Here is a 16,515-nt window from a genome sequence, read left to right on the forward strand (position 1 = left end):
CAGAACTTTTAAATAAATTAAAAGAGATTATCATTATCTAAATTTTTTTTTGTTCTGGATTTGACCCCTTACTAAATCTAATAATGGTCTGCAACTTTTGTCTCTTGGGCTAATTAGCCAGCATATAAAAGATGGAGGTAAAAATGAGAGCTGACTATGTAGGAAAGATTATCCCACCAGCTGATAAGTTTTTTTCTCTGATGTTCATTTCACTCTCTTGATTTTGCTTTCCTCCCTTACCTTCTAAAAATACTCATTTGGGTTTGAGGACTTCCATTCAGTATCAACTGCTCTCTTCCAGCTCATCTAAGTTATACCTGACACCTTGTATTTGGATATTCTAAATTAGTGCATCTTGTGTGTATGCGGCTAAATGTGTTTGTAACATCTTTGGCAAGGAAGTAGCTCTATGATGCATAATTTCTTGTTGAAATATCAGGATATTTAACATCACAAATACATTTTCCCAATGGAATGCCTACTCATAAATCGATGATTATACTAACCACAAAGATCAGTATGAAAACCTAACACATCATGAGATAAATTACTCACTTTTTATTTCACCTTAGCTGATGTGCCATTTAGATCTCTTATGTGTTGTTTTAAAAGAAGCGACAAGTATGCAATAGTGTTGAGTAGTAATGATTGAAACGAAGAACTTCTGCAATAACTTGACTGATTTATTTCATTTAAGGATAAATCTGTCATCCTTTTCTTTTTAGTCATAATAACTTAGATGGTGTTTTATTTTTCCTAATGGTAGATTGCACATTGAACATATATTTCCAAGAAATAATATCTAAAGAAATTAATAATATCCCGTTTTCATTGAAAACCAAGTGAAATGTATTAGGAAATTTTTCACTGGGTTTGGCTGTAAAACAGGGAAAACAATGAAGTACCAAGTCTAGAAACAATTTTATGAGTACATGGGTTACATACTTTTCTGAGGGAAATTTCCTTTCCAAAATGCTAAGTAAAACAAATAAACTAAAATTTGAAGCTAAATACTTCCAGGTTTGGTTAAAACAATGAATGATAATTTAATCAAATTTGTATTATGAGTCTGCTCGTTCAGTGAGAACCTGGTACGTCTTTTGTGAAGCTGCAGCTGAGAAGACTCTGAAGCTCTCCATGGCTGACCAAAAGGCCAAGGAAGGAGTGGAGCCTGAGAACAATGATCATATTAATTTGAAGGTGGCGGGGCACGATGGTTCTGTGGTGCAGTTTAAGATTAAGAGGGATACACCTTCATGGATGTATCTTGCAAGAAGTTACTATGGCCGAGTTCAAAAAGGGTGTTGCCTGTGTTCTTCTCTAGGATTTTGATGGAATCTTGTCTCACATTTAGATCTTTCATCCATTTTGACACCACTTAGTAAGCTAATGAAAGCCTATTGTGAACAACAGGATTTGTCAATGAGGCAGATCAGATTCCGATTTGATGGGCAATCAATGAAACAGACATACCTGCACAGTTGGAAATGGAGGCTGAAGATACAATTGTTGTGTTCCAGCAGCAGACAGGAGGTGTCTACTAAAAATGAAACCTGCTACTTTACTCCAGAACTCTGTTCCTCCAGACCAAGAAGACATTCTCAAATAGAAAGCTGTAATTTGGCTCCACCACACCCTGACTACTACAATATAGTTTTCTCTATTCTCTCATTTTCCCCTTCCCCATTCCTTTGTTGTACATAAAGTAACTCTGTATGTGCACAAGCATTTTGCATTTTTTTAAAACTAGATGGCCTATGATATGTTTTGATCGACGTCAAATGGAGATGGGATGGGGGAAAATACTGCTTCTGTGAAAATACCCCCTCTCTCCATTAGTGACCGCTCAGTCAGCTCATATCTTTATATTCCAGTAAGTTATTTTGCTCTCACTGTTCAACAAAAAAAGAATAACATAAAAATCCTTGCATAAAATAAAATCCTTGCATACCTTATTCGATTAGAGAATTTTCATGTTTTTCATTGATCATTGTAAAACCAAGGAGAATTTTATAACTTTTTTTGTATGTAGCCTCTACATGTAGGGCTATCTGTCTTTAAGTAGGGTACATTACTCTAAAAGAAATGAATCCTAGATAGTTTTCCCTTCAAGTCAAGCTCTTGTTGTTTAAACTTCTTGTTTAAATTTAAAAAAATATATATTATGTATTAATGTTTTTCCCAGAGACAGAAGGTAGGAGTGGGAAGAAGTCATTGAGTAGAAAAGTTAATTATGAGATAAGTTCAACTGAACTTCTCACTTTAAGCCTCTATAGTGTCTCAAAAAATGTATTAAAATTTCTAAGTCAATTCTGGGACTCAGATATCTCAAATGATAGAATTTTGGTGAAATTATGGTGTATACAAATCATCTGGGTTTTTTTTAAGGGTTTTATTTATTTATTTGAGAAGAGAGAGAGAGTGAGAATGAGTCAAGGGGAGGGGCCAAGGGAGAAGTAAACTCCCCACTGAGCAGGGAGCCCAATGTGGGGCTCAATCCTAGGACCTTGGGATCATGGCCTGAGACAAAGGCAGATGCTTGATGGACTGAGCCACCATGTGCCCCAATAACCTGATTTCTAAGGCATTTTTAATAGATTATTTTTAAGCAAAAGTAGATGCTAATGTAATTTTCCATTAAATCCTTCATCTGTGAAATGAGGTTGAATTAGAGCAGGATTCTCCTACTTCCTCCAGAAGAGGTTCTATTTTTATCTTCTCAAAAATCTTTGACATTCTATGAGGGAAGAGTTAGTGTTGTGGAAGTAGACATTACCTGGGAAATAAGTGATGACATGTCATTGTTGGTCACTGGAAGTAGGGAGTAGTCAAGATTTAGGATTAGGCTTAGTAGAAACAGATAAACCAAACTACTGGGATTGGTATGTGACACTGTTTTGTTTTGTTTTTGTTTTTTTGACTTATCAATCAACTCTATTAGATTTAAAGTACTATAATGTATTGTCAAACATGATCAGTGACTTGAGGACGCTCTAGTAAATGATCTCACATTATATGATTTGTCTCAGACTATAATTTGTTTTATTCATCAAAGACATTTTATAACTCCAACAAACATATACCATTTTTTTCTAAATATGTGAACAAAATTTTAGTTTTTTTCTTTTGCCCTAATTTTAAATTGAGTTAGTTAAATGGTATTTTTATTTACATTTCTATTCACTATTCCAAGTGTATAATCAATAATCCAAATATTCCTATCAAAGTAGTATGCACTTAATTCAAAAATAAAGTACCCAATATTCCTTTTCTTTCTCACTGTTATATAAGTAAGAAGTTGCATGTCACCCTCAGAATGTGGGAGATTATTTTCATGGTCTCTTATCTTTTTCTTGCTCCTAGATATTCCAGCGTTCTAACATTTAACATTCACCTGAATCAGCCTTTCCAAATAATAGGAAATATGGCATAATATTAGGTTTTTTTTGGTGATGAGAGTTTTTTTAATGCATGTTAAATAATAAAAAGAAAAAATTCTAATTAATAATTAAAGGTATTATGTAGCTTTCTTTCTGTGGCTGTATATTGGCAGATACAAAATAAGACAATAACAATAATGGTGAATGTATTACAGAATCATTTTGTTTGCAAGCAACAACAACAACAAAATAACTTTAGGTTGATTTTACAAAGAGTGACTCTTGGGGTGCCTGGGTGTCTCAGTGGTTAAGTGTCTAACTCTTGATTTCAGCTCAGATCGTGATCTCAGGGTCATGAGATTGAGCCCTCCATCATGCTGGGCATCAAGTCTGCTTGGGTTCTCTCTCTCCCTCTATCCCTCACCCCACCTTGTGTATTCTCTCTTTCTCTCAAAACAAAACAAAAGCAAACAAACAAAAACAACAAAGGGTGACTCCATTTGAAGAACATGTGTGTGTTCATAGGATTAGAGAGAAGGCTGAAGATGAACAGCTTCTGAACTGTCCTAGTTTAACTAGTCTTGGTAGCAAGACTTGCTTGACAAACTTCTTGGGAAATGGATGAAGTCTAACTCATTCCTTCAGCCTTACTTCCACAATGATCAGTCTTCAAAGTCCTTGGCATTACCAGTGTAGGTAGATGCTGAAGGAATTTCCAGTGATCTGAAGTCAGCTTTTGAAGAAGAGGGCAGGCACATGAATTTCATGTTCCACTAACATGACTCTCAATGAGGAGAGACACATCTGCAAATTATATTGTGGTATTGGGTGGCCAAAATATTAAAATACATTATAGTAATATTTATCTTTGTAACTGATACAGGATAGTTTCCCACCAGTGGCAAGGAAACTCATATAAAAATGTGATGTTTAGGTAATGAGAAGTAAAGAGGGGGAAAGAATTTACTTTTATATATATATTCTAAAACTAACCAAATGAAGTCTTATGTTAACATACTCTAATAACAGCAAAACATTAATGACTTAGAAGTTATAGGTCTAAGTCTCTAGGGACTGACTAAAAGAAACAGGTGTTAAGACATTTACTTAGGCTGATGACAGTTTGCTGCTAATTAAATCATTAACTGAGGATTCTGCAACACTTTGGCAGCACTCAACATGCTCAAATCAGCTTCTCACACCTAGTTTAAAGGAGTGCTCTTGCTTTCTTTTTATCATTAAATAAACTTTGGTTAATTAGCAGTTACCTTCTCAAGTTTGCCAAACATAGCTTGGCACTTAGTCTAACTAAACATGGGATAAATTAAGAACAAACTTTAAGAAAATTACTTTATGGTCTTTTATTAAATTTAGCAGATGGAAATATAAACAACACAAAAATCAAAGCTCCAAATTTCTACAAAGACACCAAAAATCATTTTTAAAATTTGGGGATATTCAGGAAAGAAATGAAAAGAGAAATTAGGAAATTTTATGTAAACGAAGATTCAAAAAGGAGGTAGATGATGTCATTAGCTAATTTATCCTCCTACAAACAAACTTAAAAAAATTGAAATAAGCAATAGTGAGTCCAACTGGTTTTTAGACTCCAAAATGTACCACTGTAATATACCGTAAGCAGAGAACAAAAATTCCTCCCTCTCCCAGCTGACCAACTAAAGAAGACTTTTAAACTTCCCAGTTCTCAGAATCTAGTTTATATAATGGATCATCAGGAAATAAAACTGACCTGTTAAATCACTCATTGAAAAGTAATAGACTGAAAAAGCAACCTTTTGAGATTGGCTAGTCAACTGATATGGGCTCAGAAAGAAGATTTGTACTGTAAGGCTTGGAGTGAAATTAAGTATGGCCCCTGTTCTGAGAGTTTAAAATCTGGTTTGGGGAGCCAAAATGATCTTGGAGGAAACAATGAACTAAACAAGTTAAAAAACAGAAGTGCTTTAGTTGTACAAAAAAGTAGAAAATTGAAGGTTGAAGATGCGATAGCATTTTAGAAGGTGGACAATACTAAAACGAACATTTTCAGGTAAGGCAAAGGTAGTCATGAGTGTGATGCCTGGTAGGGACACCAGGTGAATCTGGGAACATGTGTTCTGGAGGAGATGGGTCAGAATTCCATGGTTTAATGGCTAGAACAACTTCAGTTTTGGTGGACATACAGAAGATTCACTGAACCATACCAAGAGGTCTAGAGACTGACAGAAACTGATGTTGATTGTTTGGGGTTGCAAAACAGAAACCGTTAAAAAGCACACGCAAGAAATGTAGAGGTATTCATACTTGAAGCAGTAGGACACAGCAGAATAAGTCTACAATGTAAACCAGAGAAAAGTCTGGAAGGGATTTGCAGGAAGGATATGTCTACCTCTATGTTTCTTTAACATGATAAATATGAATAGATTTAAAATAGAAGCTGAAATCAACTAATTCATAGAGACCAGAAAATGTACTGCCAAAGAAATGGAAAACCCACAGTTACATCAATGGTATGACTCAAACAAACAAAAAAAAATTATGCTTTTTTTTTTTTTTAATAAAAGGGCAGTATTTAATCAAGCAATTGAGTGGAAATGTCAGCCCCTACTGCACTCAGGCTGCTCAGCTGTAATCATTCAGGCCTTTAACCTGCAGCCTCAAGACTGCCTAGTCTGAAGCCAATTCTTTTGCACAGAGCAGGGGGTGTATTGGGATCCTCAATCTGAATGGTTAAACATCAAAGTAGCCATGTGCATTTATCACTTTTCCTTTCTCAAATCCTACTAAGCTTGCAGAGACAGAGAAGGAGAATGAAAAGGAGGGAGTAAGGGGAAGAGGAAATAACGAAAAAAGGAAATGAAAAAGGAGTGAGAGAGAGAGAGGAGACAGCAGAAGTGGGGTCAAACATAGACCAACAGTATAAACTACTTAAGTATTTTTTGGAATATGGAAAGCACTTGGAAGGGCAATTTTCTGAGAGAAGTCACAAGCTAAGTGATTGCGGAGAGGAATATCAAAAAGAAAGGAGATTATTTTATCCTAAAGAATTCTGGGCTTAGACTTCATAAATTATCAGTGAATGCAAGATAAGGTGCAAACTTGAAAATGCGGACTACTTTGAAAAATCTGTCTGGAACGACTGCCACCCTTCCCACACGCACATCTATCACATTTCCCAATGTATAGAGCTCCATGACCATTCTCTCTTCACATTTGTCTTCCTTGAAGCACACGCACACAAGCACACATGCACTTTACCTCACCTCTGATCATGACCTCAGGAGATCATGGGTCTATTATGTGGAAAAATGGTGAACCAGGAGTTTTAAAACTTAGGGGCAACAGGTATAGAGAAAAATGGTGCTGTTGTAACATAATTACAAGTGGGAAATTATGAGAAAGTCTTTAACACCAGGACCTCCATCCATCTTCTTCAACCCTTCTCTCAGATGTGAACTGCTGAGGAAAATCACTCCGGGTAGAAGAAGACCTGATCCTTCTCTGGAGAAATATCAGGATTTCAGAAAAATGATGTCTAGATATTGACATTTAAAAATCTCCCAAGAGTGGTGCATGAGTGGTTCGATCCGTTGAGCATTCAATTCTTAATTTTAGCAACAGGTGAAGTTGCCATGATCTCTGCATCCTGGGATAGAGCCCAGTGTCAGGCTCTGAATTCAGTGCAAAGTCGGCTTGAGATTCTCTCCCTCTGCCTCTGCCCCTCTCACTCTAAATAAATAAATAAATATTTTATTTAAAATCTTTAAAAATCTCCCAAGAAAAAGTCAGTTTACTGTTTTATCATCCTATTAAAAAAAAAGTGAGAGAGAGACCATTTTACAGCCCCCCCCACCCCAAGATACATAGGGTCCAATCTTTTGCTGGAGCTCCCTGTTTAATATTAATGAATAGCAAAATATCATTTGAGAAAAGCCTGAAGCATAAAAGAGAGACAAAAATAAACAAATGGACAGAAGGGAAAAAGAAAATTAAAGTAGAAAAAATACTTTAAAAATTTATGATTAATATCATCAGTTATAAAAGGACAGCTATTTCATCTATGGCACACAACAGGTGAGTTGAATAGAAAACTTAAGAGATCAACAAAGAACTGTTGGAAATCAAAAATGTGATTGCTGGAAATAACATACTCTTAGAAGATGGAAGTTGGATATTCCCCAAGAATTTGAGATACTTTTCTGATGAAAGGCACATTTTTTTTTCCCCAGCCAGAGCTGTGTCTCATTATACTCTGCTTGCATTGTGGCTATTTCTGGACTCCTAAAAAGCTTGTATTTCCTAACGGTGACCAAATAACCAGTCCTTGTCTCTTTCTTCCAAAGAGTACTCTATGATTCTTATGGAAGCATTTCTGTACAAACTAGATTATGAATATCAGTGTGCCAAAAAAATGCTTCTGCTATATCTCTAGGGCTTGCCTACATTTTTGGATTCTGGATAAGAAATTACAAAGATAGTGTAGGAATAACCATATAGACTAAAAGTAAGTTTTTGAGATTATTTTCTTGCTGTAAATTTGAATTTTGCATATTGAAATCTTTATGGTGCTTCAATGTTTGCTTTAAATATATAAAGATTTGTAAATTAGATTGCCATCCATAACAAAATGCGATTTATGCAAGCCAAAAAAAAAAAAAAAAGAAGAAAGAAAGAAAGAAAGAAAGAAAGAAAGAAAGAAAGAAAGAAAGAAAGAAAGAGAAGGACAGAGAGGTGACTCCATTTTGGCACTAAAGCAATACCATAATCTCAAATGGATTTGGTCACATATCTTCTTTTTGTTTGTATTTTTAAAAATTATTTTTAGACTAATAGATTCTCTGATTCCATTACTTATCCTCTATACTCCTGCTGGCATCTGAATTCACCTCTTCCACATTAGTTATACATCTAGCAGCTCTTATTAAATCTTGGAAGCAAAGTTACAAAATTTTCTGTGGGATGTATTTATTCATGTTTTCCTGGAATCAGAATTGTTCATTAAGACTCGACAATAATTTCAGTTAGAATATTTGAATCTATTGAGTTCTGGAATGCCTTTTAAATATGATGATGATATAATACTGATGAATATAATCATAATTTTTTTTGTCTTTTGTTTCTTTTAAAAAAACAACTCATAGTTTTCTATTGTTCCTTGGAGGAAGTAACACATTAAATAGGGTAGAAACAAATACTTTGTGTCATTGCTGAGGTTACCCATACTTGTCATGTGCTCCCCATCTGGATTTTAAAAGTTGGAATTCATAGTTAATTGCAAAAAGGATGTGTGCAACAAAAATAATTAAAGTTTATTTTCCAATGCATTCCATACACTTCTAGTTCTTCCTAAAGAATGTCATTAAATGTCTTTTTTAAATCTTTTTTTTTTTTATAAGTAGGCTCCATACCCATCATGGAACCCAAAGCAGGGCTTGAACTCACGACCCCAAAACCAAGACCTGAGCTGAGACCAAGAGTTGGATGCTTAAGTGACTGGGCCATCCAGACACCCCTAAATCGTTTTTAAAGCAAAAATAAAAGGACATAATCTCTATTTTCCACTCATTAGAAATTTTCAATAGAAAATTTGAAGCTGGACGAACTGTAAAATCTCAACTACCCTCCTTGGCTCCTCAACCATTTTCTATCACTTGACTTTGAAAGATTGAAACATATTAAATAATAACTGAATCATTCATCATTGTATTTTATATTTTGTAGATTTTGTATTTTGTACTACAAAGTACAAAGTAGATTTTGTATTTTGTATTTTGTAGATTGTATTTTGACCACTCTTGATCATTTTTTCTATATTAAAGCAGGCTACTTTTAAGATCAGTTGTTTGCATGTATGAATGCCATTAGTAGAGCTCCAGCAAGAAACTAGACTAGAAGGATATGCTTAGGATATGTTCTACTCCAAAATCACTTTAAAAATTTGAAGTTTGAAAATTGAATCAATATGTGGAACATATAAATATCTATTCTAAATATCACATGCACATTTACTTTTAGTAGAGACTATTTTTTTATTCACAAACTTTATAAAAGCAGAAGTAGGTTCATTTGGGAAACCATTGATAAAATATATAGAGAGATAAATAAACATGTATTGATATATATTGATAAATATGTACTGATTGAGTTAGTAACTTAAAAAGTTATGTAATGTTTAATTTTTTTTCACAGTAAAACCTCCACATTACTCTCTGATGTAGTGCTTCAATTGTGGGAAGGGTTTAGTATTGGGTCTTTATTACTCTTTAAAGAATGATTGTAGCTACATTTATTGAGGACAGGCAACATGTTAACTTGTGGTGTTCAATCATATCTAGTTCAATCTTCATTTTTTTAGAAGTTTTAGTGTTTAAAATTGTTTATATAAAACTCTACCCATCAATCTGTCTTTTTTTTTTTTTTTAAGATTTTATTTATTTATTCATGAGAGACACAGAGAGAGGCAGAGACACAGGCAGAGGGAGAAGCGGACTCCTTGCAGGGAGCCCGATGCGGGACTCGATCCCCAAACTGGGATCACGCCCTGAGCCTAAGGCAGACACCAACTGCTGAGCCACCCAGGCGTCCCCAATGATACCCATGATAATGATCTTGGGTCTCTTGATATGCAGTAGTTAAAATTATACTCAAAATATTGTAAGTAAAATGAGACTTGAATTTTGTACAAACAAAAAGGATCATATTAGGTTTCTGATACTCTTCTTGATTATCACAAAACATAACCTAGTATCTTCAGTAAATTGAAAAGCAAAAGTTGCAAACTGTTTTGATTATTTCTCTTTAATTTCTTTTTTTTTGTCAATGAAATATATTACAAATACTACAAATTGGAAATTTTGGGTTGAGAAAGTTCCTAGCCTGTGTGTGTAAAGAGTCTTCTACTCCTTCCATTTCTCAGAATTATTAGTTTCTGAAGATGGTATCCATTTATTCTGTATTTCAAGAAATGTCTTTGCTCTTGGATATTGAGTACCTAGAACTTATAAATGAGCAAGGCTACCTAGGCTGAGAAAACTTAGGGAAAACAGAATAAAGTTATAAAGGCATATTTAGCACAGGTTAGAGTTTGGTATTTACAATGGTTAGAGTTGGTGATTTGGTTTCATATTGATTTACTTTTTACTGATAAGGTATGATGCCTTCTTTTACTTATCAATCAAACCGAGTTGTGTGAAAGAGAAAATATTATAGGCATTTCAAAAAGCAAAGGACTTAATACAGGAAATTGGATGTTTACAATATCACTGGAAGGGCTGAAACAATGGGAATCACAGACCAACTAGATGGAAGGGAGAAAGGAGTTTATGAGAACTAACCACATTATTTTCTATACTCCTTCATCTAGCCATTTAGCTCTTCAGGCAGGCCTGAAATCCCACATGAAATAAAATAGCATATCTAAAGCAATGAGAATTTAGTCTAAAAAATAACTCTTTAAAAAATTAATTTTCTAGTAATGGTACCAGAAAGAATGGTACTAAACTCTCCCTAAAGATACTTTCCTAACTATTTCCTAGATATTTTCCCCCAGATTTACTATCTGGGACATCAGGTTTATCACTGATTTAGAAATTACTATAAATAGATAATATGTCCTTTCCTATCCTCATTAAAGTCTCCTTTATGCCAAATTTGAAGGCAGATAAGGGTTGGCCCCTAAAATATAAAGAGAAAGAATATGTTTTTTATATGGATTTTTTAATATAGATTTTTGAGAAGCATGAGCTGTAATCCCTGCTTCAAAAATTAAAAACTATGAGATCTTCTACAGGTTACTTATCTTTCTGGACCTTTGTTTTCTTATTTACAAAAATGTAATTAAAATACTTGATAGGGTTGTTTTGAGAAGCAGATTAGACAATGTGTCTCAACATTAGTAAATGGTAGTATTGATGAAATGTCCTATACATCTCAGATACAATGTTAATACTTCTGCCTTCTTTTGTCTATCTAAGATATTTAGGAGATTAGCAAGTTACCAAATTCATTATGGTACAAAAGAGGAAGGGATGACTGCCATAAGATATACAGAGAGGTGAAAGATACAATTTGGTGTGAGAAAATGCATGCAACTACTTGGTTTTTTATTATTGTGAATAAAAAGACATCACATAAAATGTACCTTCTCAGCTATTTTTAAGTGTACAGTGAAGCAGTGAGGATTGGTGCATAAATATTTATGATTTTTATATTTTCTTGGTGAATTGGTCTTTTTATAATATAATGTTCTTTACTTCTTATGATAGGTTTTGAGTTAGTCTGTTTTGCCTGAGATTGATATAACCACTGCTGTTCTCTTTCAGTTCCTATTTGCATGGAATATCTTTTTCCACTTTTCCACTTTTAGCCTATGTGTGTCCATAGATGTAAAGTGTCTCTTGTGGATAGTTGGATCCTTTTTTTTTTTTTATCCATTCAACCAGTCTATGCCTTTTGCCTGAGGGGTTTGATCACTTTGCATTTAATTAAGGATAGGGAAAGACTACTGCTGTTTTCTTCCCTTTTTTCTGCATGTCTTGGTTTGTGTCCCTCATTCCATCTCCTACTGTCTTTCTTTGTGTTTTGTATTTATATGCATTGATTCTTTTCTCATTTCCTTATGTGTATATTCTATAGCTGTTTTATCATTATTGTGATTATATGAAACATCTTAAATTACAGTATTCTATTTTAAAATGATAAATTAATTTTAATCTCATACAAAAACTCTACTCCTTTACAGCTCCCCCCCACACTCTATATTAACAATGCTACATATTCCAACTTTATATATTATATACCTAATAACATAGACTTATAGGGTTTTTTTTAAATGTTTTTATCATTTGAATTCTATGCACCATAAGTGCAGCGGTACAGGTTACTACATGTATTTACCTTTACTGGAGAACCTCATATTCCCATACAGTTTCATGCTGTTGTCTATTGTTCTTTCATTTTAATTGGTACTAAGTACAGTAGTATTCTTATCGGTATTTTGCTGTTAACTCAGCATCTCTATGGGTGAAGAAGGGCCTTTACCTTCCTTTTCTTAAAAAATATTTTATTTATTTATTCATGAGAGACACACAGAGAGAGGCAGAGACATAGGCAGAGGGAGAAACAGACTCTGCGCAGGGAGCCTGATGAAGGACTCAATTCCAGGCCCCTGGGATCATGACCTGAGCCAAAGTCAGACACTCAACCACTGAGCCACCCAGGTGCCCCAGGCCTCTACCTTCCTAAACTGACAACTTGCTGATTTCACTCTAAATCGGTCTTAAGACATTTTCAATCCTTTCTCACAACCCACTGGTAAACATGAAAGCCATTTAGTAGTCCATTACTAATGACTTTAATGAGGAGAAATAGACTAGATTTGAACAGAAAATGTTAAAGTATTTTATGTAGTAAAGGTAAGTACATTATTACTTTGTAATATTCTTTATGGCTGTGTGGATATGTGTGTGTATACATACATATAAAGTGTATTGTTTTAAAATGTATTTCTAATGATAGATGTCAAAGAAAACTTTGAAACCTGCCTTCAGAGATGAATAATATTTTCTGTTTTTATTAATCCAGATTCTTTTCATTTCTTTCTAGAATTAATTGGAGCTAATTTCTCTCTTTTTCAGCTACTTTTAATCTATCTTAAGCATTGCTGCGAGGGTACTCTTTCTGGAATATGATTCTGGTTATTTTATACCCTGTTTGAAATATATTAATTTCCACATTTTCTTCAACACACCCCATAAATTTGACAAATAGGACTAGTACTCCTTCTTTTTATACCCCCTTGCCAGTGGTCTCAGTGAATTTCTTAGTTTCTCCAGCATCCTCCTGTTCATGGTGCTCCAAAGTCCACCCATCTCTTCTTTCTGGAGAAAGGCAAGCTCCTTTCTGCAGTGGAGTCTTTTCACTTGATATTCCCTGCACTCTCCTTGCTTTTCCCATGGTTATTCTCATCTTGCAGGTCTCAGGTCAGATTTTTTCACTTTCAGGGAGTTGTCAGACCCAAGGTTGTCAGATAAAGCAAATAAAAGTATAGAACATGCAGTTAAGTTTGAATTTCAGAGAAGCCAGCTAGCTTATATTTGATGTTTTGCCTAAATCTTCCATATTCCCCAGGCCCACCTCATCTCAGTCTCGGTTGTGTCCATTTGTGTCTATTATGTGCAGACTTAATTCTCCTTCTACTTAAAAATAAATTCCAGAACACTTTCCTTTATGACTGTAGGTATGCTTCATTAACATTAACAATAATTATTCACATTTAATTTATTGGTATCTTTAACATTTAATCAATTTAATAAAATGTTTAATATCGAATTATGGTGGCTCAAAATAAACCAACTAATAACAAAGCACAATTCTTATAATTTTATATATGTCTTATAAAATCTATAATTTATAAAATGATTTTTCTGAGTAGAATTACTATTCATTCTCACATAATAATTGCTTTGTGAAAGACCTTCATAGTGCATACATCACACTGCATTAAAAGTTCCATATTTGTCTTTTTTACCAGTGCATAAAGAAAGATTGGTTTCTTTTTCTTTTTCTTTACGTAGTACCTGGCCAACAACAGGTTCTCAACGAGCTCAATTTCACGACTCTACTTTAGTAGTCTTGACACCATAAGTAAAAGGGATGAATTAGAGGATAGTAGTGAAAATAGAAAAGAAAACGTAGGTGTGAGAAAAATTGCACATGAAATTTAAAACTAGGATATGGTAGAGAAAGATTTATAAAGGTCAGAAAGACACCAATAAACTTTGTTATAAGATAGTTCATTGTAATATAGGAAAGGTTAATATGGAATTATAATTAATTACACAATAATTTTAGAAGCCCACTTAATGTTATAGTAAGAAACATAATGATGTAGGTAATATTTCTATAGATTTTAAGTGAAATGAGGCATTTATAAAACAGCATATCCAGTATCGAGATACACCACATGCATCTATAGGATACATATGAAAATATCTCAGGATAGTGAAATTTCAGCAGTCTTTTTATAAACTTTTTTGTTAGCCATATTTTATAAATTTTATGTTCTATAATAAAACGTATGTTGGTTTTGGGGGAGTTTTTTGCACACACAATTCATTTTAATGTTTTTTTTTTTAATTCTAACAAATCAGGAAATGGGGGGTTAGGAATGATGGTGATACAAAAGGGGAAAGCCATGGGATAGGAGATGGGGGCTGCCAGGGGTAGGTGGCAGTAGTGTCTCCTTCACCCACATGCCTGCTGTCATCTCCTAAATTGAGTGTCACATTCCAAAATGGATGGGTGAGTCCTCTTCCATGTCTGTGCAGCTCAAAGCAATTCTGCATATCATTGAGGTCTTGGCATCATTTTTATCTTACAGAAATGTGATGGCCAAGCTCTTGGTGCCAAACCAGACTGTTTGGGCCACCTGATACAGATGGGTGTTGGAATTCTCAGGCATGTGGTAGTTGAAGGCAATGTTCACCCACTCACTGTCCATGCCTCAACCAAATGGGTTGGTAGCCACAAGAATTCATCACTGAAAATCTTGAAATGTATATTGTTTTATGACAAAAAAATGAATGTAATTTTAATTAATATAAATTGATTTAACAATTATTAATTTTAATAAAATTCTCAACAGAAAGCCTGTAGTGAAAGAACAGAACTGACAAGGAACAGCCAAATTTGAGGAGTGGAGAAAATAGGGGAGTCAACAAGACACGGGGCCTAATGATTTGAAGGAAAAAGACAACCACACAAACATTGTCACATATTAAACAAGAAAAAGGAGAGTTTCAGGAAAGAGGAAATATTGAAAGCTGTAAGAAAATTGAGGAAACTATAGTTGAGATCATTAATGACTTACTTGGCGTTTCTCAAATTACAGTGTTGGTCATCTCCACCCTTTCTTCAGCATTCTTGTATGTTTTGGGGTCTTGGCTAAAAGTCGTTTTCTCCATTTGGGCTCAAAATGTTTATTTGTATTTAGTAATGTCCCTTTTCATATCATAGATTTTGCAAAGTAAGACTTAATTCTCTTCCATTTTGCAACATTCAATTACAATGATCATACACACATACACACATGTATATATACACAGATTATATATATATAATATTATATTACTACATTATATATTTTAATGTATATAAATTATATAAATTATATAAAACTGCATCTTACATATTTGTATAACATATATTAAGATGGAATATGAATATAATATAATTTTAATAATATGTATATAAATGAAATATAATCTTTTATTTAAGTATCTGGTCATTTTACTATTTTACCTACTTATATGGTCTTAATAAATTATTCTGAAATGTAGCCACAAATTATACTTCTCTGTTGTTTTTGCTACAAAATTTGTGGCTGTGTCTGATGCTCTTTTTCTAAACCATTGTAATAACTCTAAAATTACCTATGTTCAGTACCACTCTAGTGAAATCCCACTGGCAGTATTTATCCATCAAAGAAATATAATTCATGCTTCATGTATCCAGTGTTTAACATTACATTTTTTTTTAATTCATGCTGAAACAATTTATTAAAAGAAGTACAATATTGGCTGTGATTTTCCAGAACAAACTTTTCAAAAGTATCAATTATATATGCCTAACAATTGAGGAAAAGTTCACAAGTTCTAATCTATTGACATGGGACATGATATCTGACAGATATTTTCTTTTTTGTTTTTCTCAACAGATATTGCTGATTTAGATATTTTAATAATCCTCTTCTTTTTTCATTTTTTCATTAAAGTATATTTGACTTCCTATTCTTTATTATAATATTGTTAACTTTTATCCACAATCGTTTTTCAGAGATTTATGTGCAATATTGTCATTCCTTATGTTGATTAAATGGTGGATTCTGTAACTTGATACTTCTAGCTTACCTCAGTGAGAATTTCTAGGGTTAATGCTTTCAGAGCTACCTAGAAATTAAGGTCTCCTATCCCTCTGGCGTCTTGAGCTCTCCTCAAGAGGGCAAAATAGGACTGAACTATCTCAACAATATTCAAAGAAATTTGTCCTTATAGAAATGGAGGAATGACTTATTCTTGGTTATTAATTCACCTCCCACTGGGCCTTCTTTCTTTTGTTGTTCAAGATTCTATGCCTC

At 33.8% G+C, this 16,515-nt stretch overlaps 1 pseudogene; it reads left to right on the forward strand.

Annotated features, from left to right (window-relative positions):
* Positions 1–1,137: 1,137 nt before the first annotated feature.
* LOC608967 lies at positions 1,138–1,544 on the forward strand (annotated as a pseudogene).
* Positions 1,545–16,515: the final 14,971 nt, after the last annotated feature.

Source organism: Canis lupus, chromosome 19 (genome assembly GCF_011100685.1).
Source record: "Canis lupus familiaris isolate Mischka breed German Shepherd chromosome 19, alternate assembly UU_Cfam_GSD_1.0, whole genome shotgun sequence".
NCBI classification, from domain to species: Eukaryota; Metazoa; Chordata; class Mammalia; order Carnivora; family Canidae; genus Canis; species Canis lupus.